The following is a 6504-nucleotide window of genomic DNA, read 5'->3' as shown; positions in this document are numbered from 1 at the left end:
TGCCGCAGTAGTTTACGCCGGAGGCCATGGCCGGCGTCCTCATCGACCTGGTCGTCGTGGTCCAGGGCATCCGCCTCTACTTGGCGAGCCCATACGGGCTGCCCCCGCCGCTCCATCCGGCCGTGGCCGCGGGCCAGCAGGCGCTGCCATGGTACTCCGTACCTGCGGCCATCACCAGAGGCTACCCGCGATCCCCCCACCAGCGGCCTCGACGCCGCCTTGGCCACAGTGGCCGACACCGCTCGCGGCGCCACCCGCGCTGCCCGCCGCCACCCAGGGACCGCAGTGGCCGACCTGGGCCGCGCCGTCCCCCGCCGCGCCACCCCTCCCGGCGGCAACCATGCAGGTCCCACCATCGCCCCCGCCCAACCCTAGCCTGGGCCGCTCCTCGCCGAGCAGACTCCCGATCCAGGAGGTCCGCTTCCCATCGTCACCGTCGCCACTTCCCGTCTGGCTCCACGGGCCACCGTCGACTTACACGAAGGCCCGGCCGCCGTCGGGTTCCCAGTTGCAGCCTGAGGCGTCGGGCGCCATAGGGAACTACGCCGGCCTTCCCACCATGGACCGAGCGCTGTCATCAGCCCTCCGCACTGCCGAGGCAGTGGGCTAGGGCGCGCTACATCAGCAGCCGCCCCGGTTCGCCAAGATCGACTTCGCCACGTACGACGGTTCGGACGACCCGCTTAACTGGCTCAACCAGTGTGACCAATTCTTCCGTGAACAGCGCACGCCTGCGTCGGAGCGCACTTGGCTGGCTTCCTACCATCTCCGCGGGGCTTCCCAGACATGGTACTACGCCCTCGAGCAGGACGAGGGCGGCATACCACCGTGGGATCGTTTCCGCGAGCTGTGTCTTCTTCGGTTCGGGCTACCAGTGCGCGGGAGCCGCTTGGCCGAGTTGGGCCGCCTGCCTTTCACCTCCACGGTGCAGGATTTCGCCGACCGCTTCCAGGCCCTCGCGTGTCACGCGCCAGGTGTGATGGCCCTGCAGCGGGCTGAGCTCTTCATCGGCGGCCTTCCGGATCACATTCGCGTCGACGTGGAGCTTCACGGACCCCAGAATCTCCAGTCGGCCATGTACTACGCCCGCGCGTTCGAGCGCCGCGGGGTGGCCATCCAACAGGAATCACCGCCCCGGACCGCTGGGTCGCTACCCGGGCTGGATTCCGCGCAGGGTCGGCCCGCGCAGGCTTCTGCGGCACCCCTCGCCGCGACCGCGGGACGCCCGTTCCGCCGCTCACCTTAGCTGAGCTACTCGAGCGTCGCCGCCAAGGGTTGTGCTTCAATTGCGACGAGCCCTACATGCCCGACCATGTCTGCCCGCGACTCTTCTACCCGGAGGTTGCAGACTACATTCCGGAGGACGCCGTCGCCGCCGACCTTGCCGCCCCAGTTGTCGAGAATGTGTTTGACGCTGGTTGATCGCCTCGAGGAGTTCTGCAAGCACTTCCCCACCTTACAGCTTGAGGACGAGCTGTTTGTGCGGGCGGGGAGAAGTGTTACGGCTGTAGAGGCCCACCGGGCAATCTTAGCCCACAAGTTATCTTAGGTTAATTCTTATGCAAGTTATCTTAGGTTAATTCTTATGCAAGTTATCTAGGTTATAAATATAGGCTGTAAGACTCTTTTTGGAATTAAGCAATAAGAAGATTATCTCTATTGCCCAGCTTCCAGAGGAGCCGGAACCCTAGCCACCTCCTGCCTCTTGCGCTGCCGCCGCCATCTTCCTCTCCCGCGACGGCACCCAGCCGCTGGCGCGGCCGCTCATCGCCATGCCCAGCCCCCTCCTTCCCCTACTGCCTACGGCCAAGACCGGGCAGAACCCTAGCTCCTAACAGCGGTACATATATTCCATCCATTATGGCGACCCCTTGTGTAACTATAAAAGGAGGCCTGGGCTACGTGGTAAGGTGTTCGATTTCTAGAGAATTCACATCCGCATATAGCAGCATGTAAGGTTTTACGCTTTCGAGTGGCCCAAACTTTGGTAAAATCACCATGTCATAGAGTAGACCTCGAGCATTTTAATGCCCCAACAGCGAACCGAAGAGGGGGCATCTCTTGTTCCTGGTGTTCTGTTCTGCACACACAACACAACGCACCGCATTCGCCGGAGCCTCTCCCGCGCGCCTCGCGACGGCCACCGCGATGATGACAGGTCCGGCCGCGACGGCCGTCGTGGCAGTCGTGATGGTCGGTGGTGCACCTCCTCTCCTCTGCCGATCACCGTCCCCTCCTCGTCGCCGCCGCTGCTGGGCTCCGGCTCCACGAGTGTGCCTGCGGTGCAAGCGGTTGAGCTCCTGCCCATCCCACATGCTCAGTTGCCATCGGGGGTTGTCCCTGCTGCGGATGCTGGGCTCCGTGGCCGCAGCCCGGTCAGGAGGGCGCGCCCGGAGTCTGCTAGGCGCCAGTCCAGGGAAGCTCTGACCCCTCCGGCCTCACCACCCCAGTCGCCAACGACAGTGCTTCGAACCCCCAGGAGCTCCAAGCGTGATGCGGCGCGCGTCGCCACTACGCTCGGCCAGGAGAGGAGCCCAGCGCTCATTGAGCTTTGCTCCCGATGACCATGTTGCGCCCCCTCCTCTCCATCTAGCCGGTGCGCCCACCTGGCTTCGAGGCCTCCCCAACGCCGCCACTCCTCAACAGTGGCGCTCTGCAGCGCACGCCCACCTCCCCTCGGGCTCGTCTGCATGCGGCTGATGACGCTTTGCCAGCAGGACTTGCGGCGCTGGTTGTGCCCCGACCGGTGATGGACCTCCCCGACCAGCTCTTCTGTGTGCGCCAGCCTGCGGTGCTGCCTACCCCGGTGCCCCAGCCGCCGCTGTCGTCCCCTCCAAAGAGACATGCAGCGCGGAGGAAGACCTTGGCGGGCGTAAGGATCTCAACTGCCGGAGGCCTCTCTCTGCAGCGTGTGCGCCGGGCTCCAGTGCGTGCGCCTGATGTGCCAGCGGCCAAGAAGGCTGAGAGCCTCATTTGCCGCAGCCTGGGCATTACTCGAGATGGGAAGGATGTCACTGAAGACACACTGAAGGCATTCACGGACAAGTTCAAGCAACACCTTCCTGATGAAGTGATTATAGCCATGAGAGAGTTTTTTGAGCTCGACAACCCTGCAGTCAACGCAGTTGAGGACGCGCTGATTGGCCATGGGGGTGAGGGGGTGCTTGACCCAGCTGCTGGAGCGGCTGGACTGCAAGATGGAGGAGTGCAAGACGTCATGGCGTGAGCAATGTCTTTCAAGATTCCATAACGTAGGGTGTAGTTGGTTGCCCATGTTAATGCAACCTTTTGGAGTCTGTGTGCTAGGGGTTAGCGTTGGAGCCTATTGTTGTAGTATGGCTGGGTGTGCCCCTTGTACCAAGCTTAGTTATTCAGTTTGCTTTTCCACCTCTGTGTGCCTAGAGTGCTCAATAGTTCTCCATGACAGAACAACCAATTAACATGCTTTGCTGGAACGTGAGGGGATTAAATTGCCCAGATCGAAGGGCAACAGTTAAAGCTACAATTGAGGGGTCCTCTTGCCATCTCATTTGCCTTCAGGAGACGAAGTTGAGCTCAGTCAACATGTTCACTGCCCCGTCCATTGGTGGATTTAGATTTCGCGGCTTCGCGCAACGTCCGGCTATCGGAACTAGGGGAGGCATCCTATTGCTTTGGGATGAGAACCTTCTTGATGTCAATGACATTGTCGCAACCAACTACTGTTTGTCAGCCTCTGTGCGAATTCGTTCATCCGGAATCTGCTTCAAGGCAACAACTGTCTATGACCCCATGGACCAGGCTAGCAAAGATGCTTTCTTTGCGGAGATCATCGCCCACAAGCCGTTGTAGGATATGGCATGGCTCGTCCTAGGGGACTTCAACCAGATCTACCGAGCTAGAGACAAAAATAAAAGGAACGTGAATCGTAGTAGGATCAACCGCTTCCGGTCTGCGTTGCAAACCTGCGACTCAAGGAAATCCACCTCCAGAATCGACGTTTTACGTGGAGCAATGAGCGTAATAACCCAACGCTATGCAAGCTCGACTCATTCTTCTGCAATGCCGAGTGGGACACCACTTTCAACACTCATGTCCTCCATGCCCTGTCGTCCTCCCTCTCCGACCACTGCCCCTTACTGCTAGCTGATGACAAGGGGCCGAGACGGCCTCGATCCTTCAAGTTTGAAAACTTCTGGGTTTCTTTGCCTGGATTTCATGAGGTGGCCCAAAAAGCTTGGAATGAGCCAATGCAGCACTCTAAACCTTACCTAAGGCTTCACCATAAACTCAAAAAGACTACTTTGCGGCTTTTTGAGTGGAGAAAGAATATGTTCTCTAAGGCCAAGATCCACCTACATGCAGCCCACATGGTCATCCTTCGCCTGGACATTGCTCAAGAGGAGCGGACTCTCTCTGTGGAGGAGCTAGACCTTCGCTCACGCCTCAAGTGAAGGGTGATTAGCCTTGCGGTGTTGCAAAGGGCTAGGAAAAGGCAGTGCGCGAGGATTGCTAACCTAAGGGAAGGGGATGCCAATACAAAAATTTTCCACCGCCGCGTCAATGCGAGAAGAAGGAAAAATCACATACATCGAATTAGGCTGGCCAGTGGATGGGTCACGGAGCACTCACGCAAGGAAAAGATTATCCACGACCACTTCTCTGGGGTCATGGGGATTGGTTCCATGCCTACCGCTGATTTTAACTGGGATGAGCTCAACATCCAACCCCTTGATCTCCACGAGCTTGGCAATGAAATAACTGAGGACGAGGTGTGGGAGGCCATTAAGGAGATGCCTGGCGACAAGGCACCCGGCCCTGACGGGTTCACCGGGCTTTTCTTCAAGAGATGTTGGAGCTACATCAAACATGACATCATGAGAGTCATTAGCTGTTTCGGCGCCCTTCGCACTAACAACCTCCAGTGGCTCAACTCTGCCAATGTGGTGTTGTTGCCCAAAAAAGATGGGGCGGAGGGCATTTCCGATTATAGGCCCATTAGCCTTATTCATGCCGTCGCAAAAATCATTGCCAAGGTGCTATCCCTAAGGCTCGCACCCCACATGGTGCCCTTGTCTCCCACGCGCAGAGTGCATTCATTAAGAAAAGGAGCATTCATGACAACTTCATGTACGTTCGCAACTTCGCCCGCCGGCTCCATAAGTGCAAGACTCCCGCCCTCCTTTTCAAGCTAGACATCAAAAAAGCCTTTGACTCGGTCAAATGGGAATACATTCTGGACTTGCTTCAGCGAAAAGGTCTGCCAGATAAGTTTAGGGATTGGGTCGCAACTTTGCTTTCCTCGTCATCATCGCGGTTCCTCCTCAATGGCATCCCTGGACCACCCATTAAGCATGGCAGCGGTTTCAGGCGAGGGGACCCTCTTTCGCCTCTGCTATTCGTGCTAGCAATAGACCCGCTTCACCACATCCTTGAGCTGGCAACTCATAATGGCCTTATTCACAAGCTTCGTGGGCGAGGGGCCATGGTGAGAACCTCCTTGTACGCTGACGACGTGGCGGTTTTCATGGCTCCGATCAAGTCAGACATCGACAACCTGTCGGTCATCCTCAGAGGCTTCGGCGATGTCACGGGCCTGTGCACCAATCTCCAAAAAAGTTCCGTGGTGCCCATAAGATGTGCCAACCTGGACCTGGAACACATCCTCAGCAATATGCCGGCGACACAGGCCTCTTTTCCCATAAAATATTTGGGCCTTCCGCTATTGGTTTGGCAGCTTCGGAAAATTGATTTCCAATATCTGGAGGACAAAGCGGCTGGCAAGTTGGTCACTTGGGAGGGCCAAAACATCACCACCATTGGTCGAACGACGCTTGTCAAATCTGTGGTCGCTTCTCAAGCGATATACTCCATCACGCCATTGATTGTCCCGCAAGGAACTCTCCACAACCTGAACAAGATTGAGAGAGCCTTCCTTTGGTCTGGATATGACAAGACAACCAGCGCGCAGTGCAAAGTCAATTGGGAAATTGTTTGCCGCCCTTCAGCATATGGAGGCCTAGGGGTGCTAAACACTGACAAGTTTGCTCGTGCATTAAGATTGAGATGGCTGTGGTACGAATGGAAGGAGCCGAGCAAACTTTGGGTGGGTTTGGGTAACCCATGTACTGTTGAAGACCATGATTTCTTCTATGCATCCACCACGATAGTCATGGGCAATGGTGCAAAAATACCTTTTTGGGACTCCCCTTGGCTTCTTGGCCGCAAGCCCAAGGACATTGCTCCTCTGATCTTTAAAGCCTCAAGGAGGAAAACTTGGAAGGTGCGCGACGCCCTCAGGGCAAATGCTTGGATGCTTCAGATCAAGAGGGACACCGTTATCACCGGCGACCACGTACGGGAGTTCTTCATCCTTTGGATGCTCACGCATGAATTTCACATAGATGACGACGTCGAGGACGACATAGTGTGGAAGCACTCCATGGACGGGATCTACTCAGTGTCCACTGCTTACAAGGCGCAGTTCCTAGGTCTGACGCTATCCCATATGGACTTCATGGTGTG

This window comes from Triticum dicoccoides, chromosome 1B, assembly GCF_002162155.2.
Source record: "Triticum dicoccoides isolate Atlit2015 ecotype Zavitan chromosome 1B, WEW_v2.0, whole genome shotgun sequence".
Taxonomy (NCBI): Eukaryota; Viridiplantae; Streptophyta; class Magnoliopsida; order Poales; family Poaceae; genus Triticum; species Triticum dicoccoides.
Note: the sequence above shows the minus strand (reverse complement) of the source record.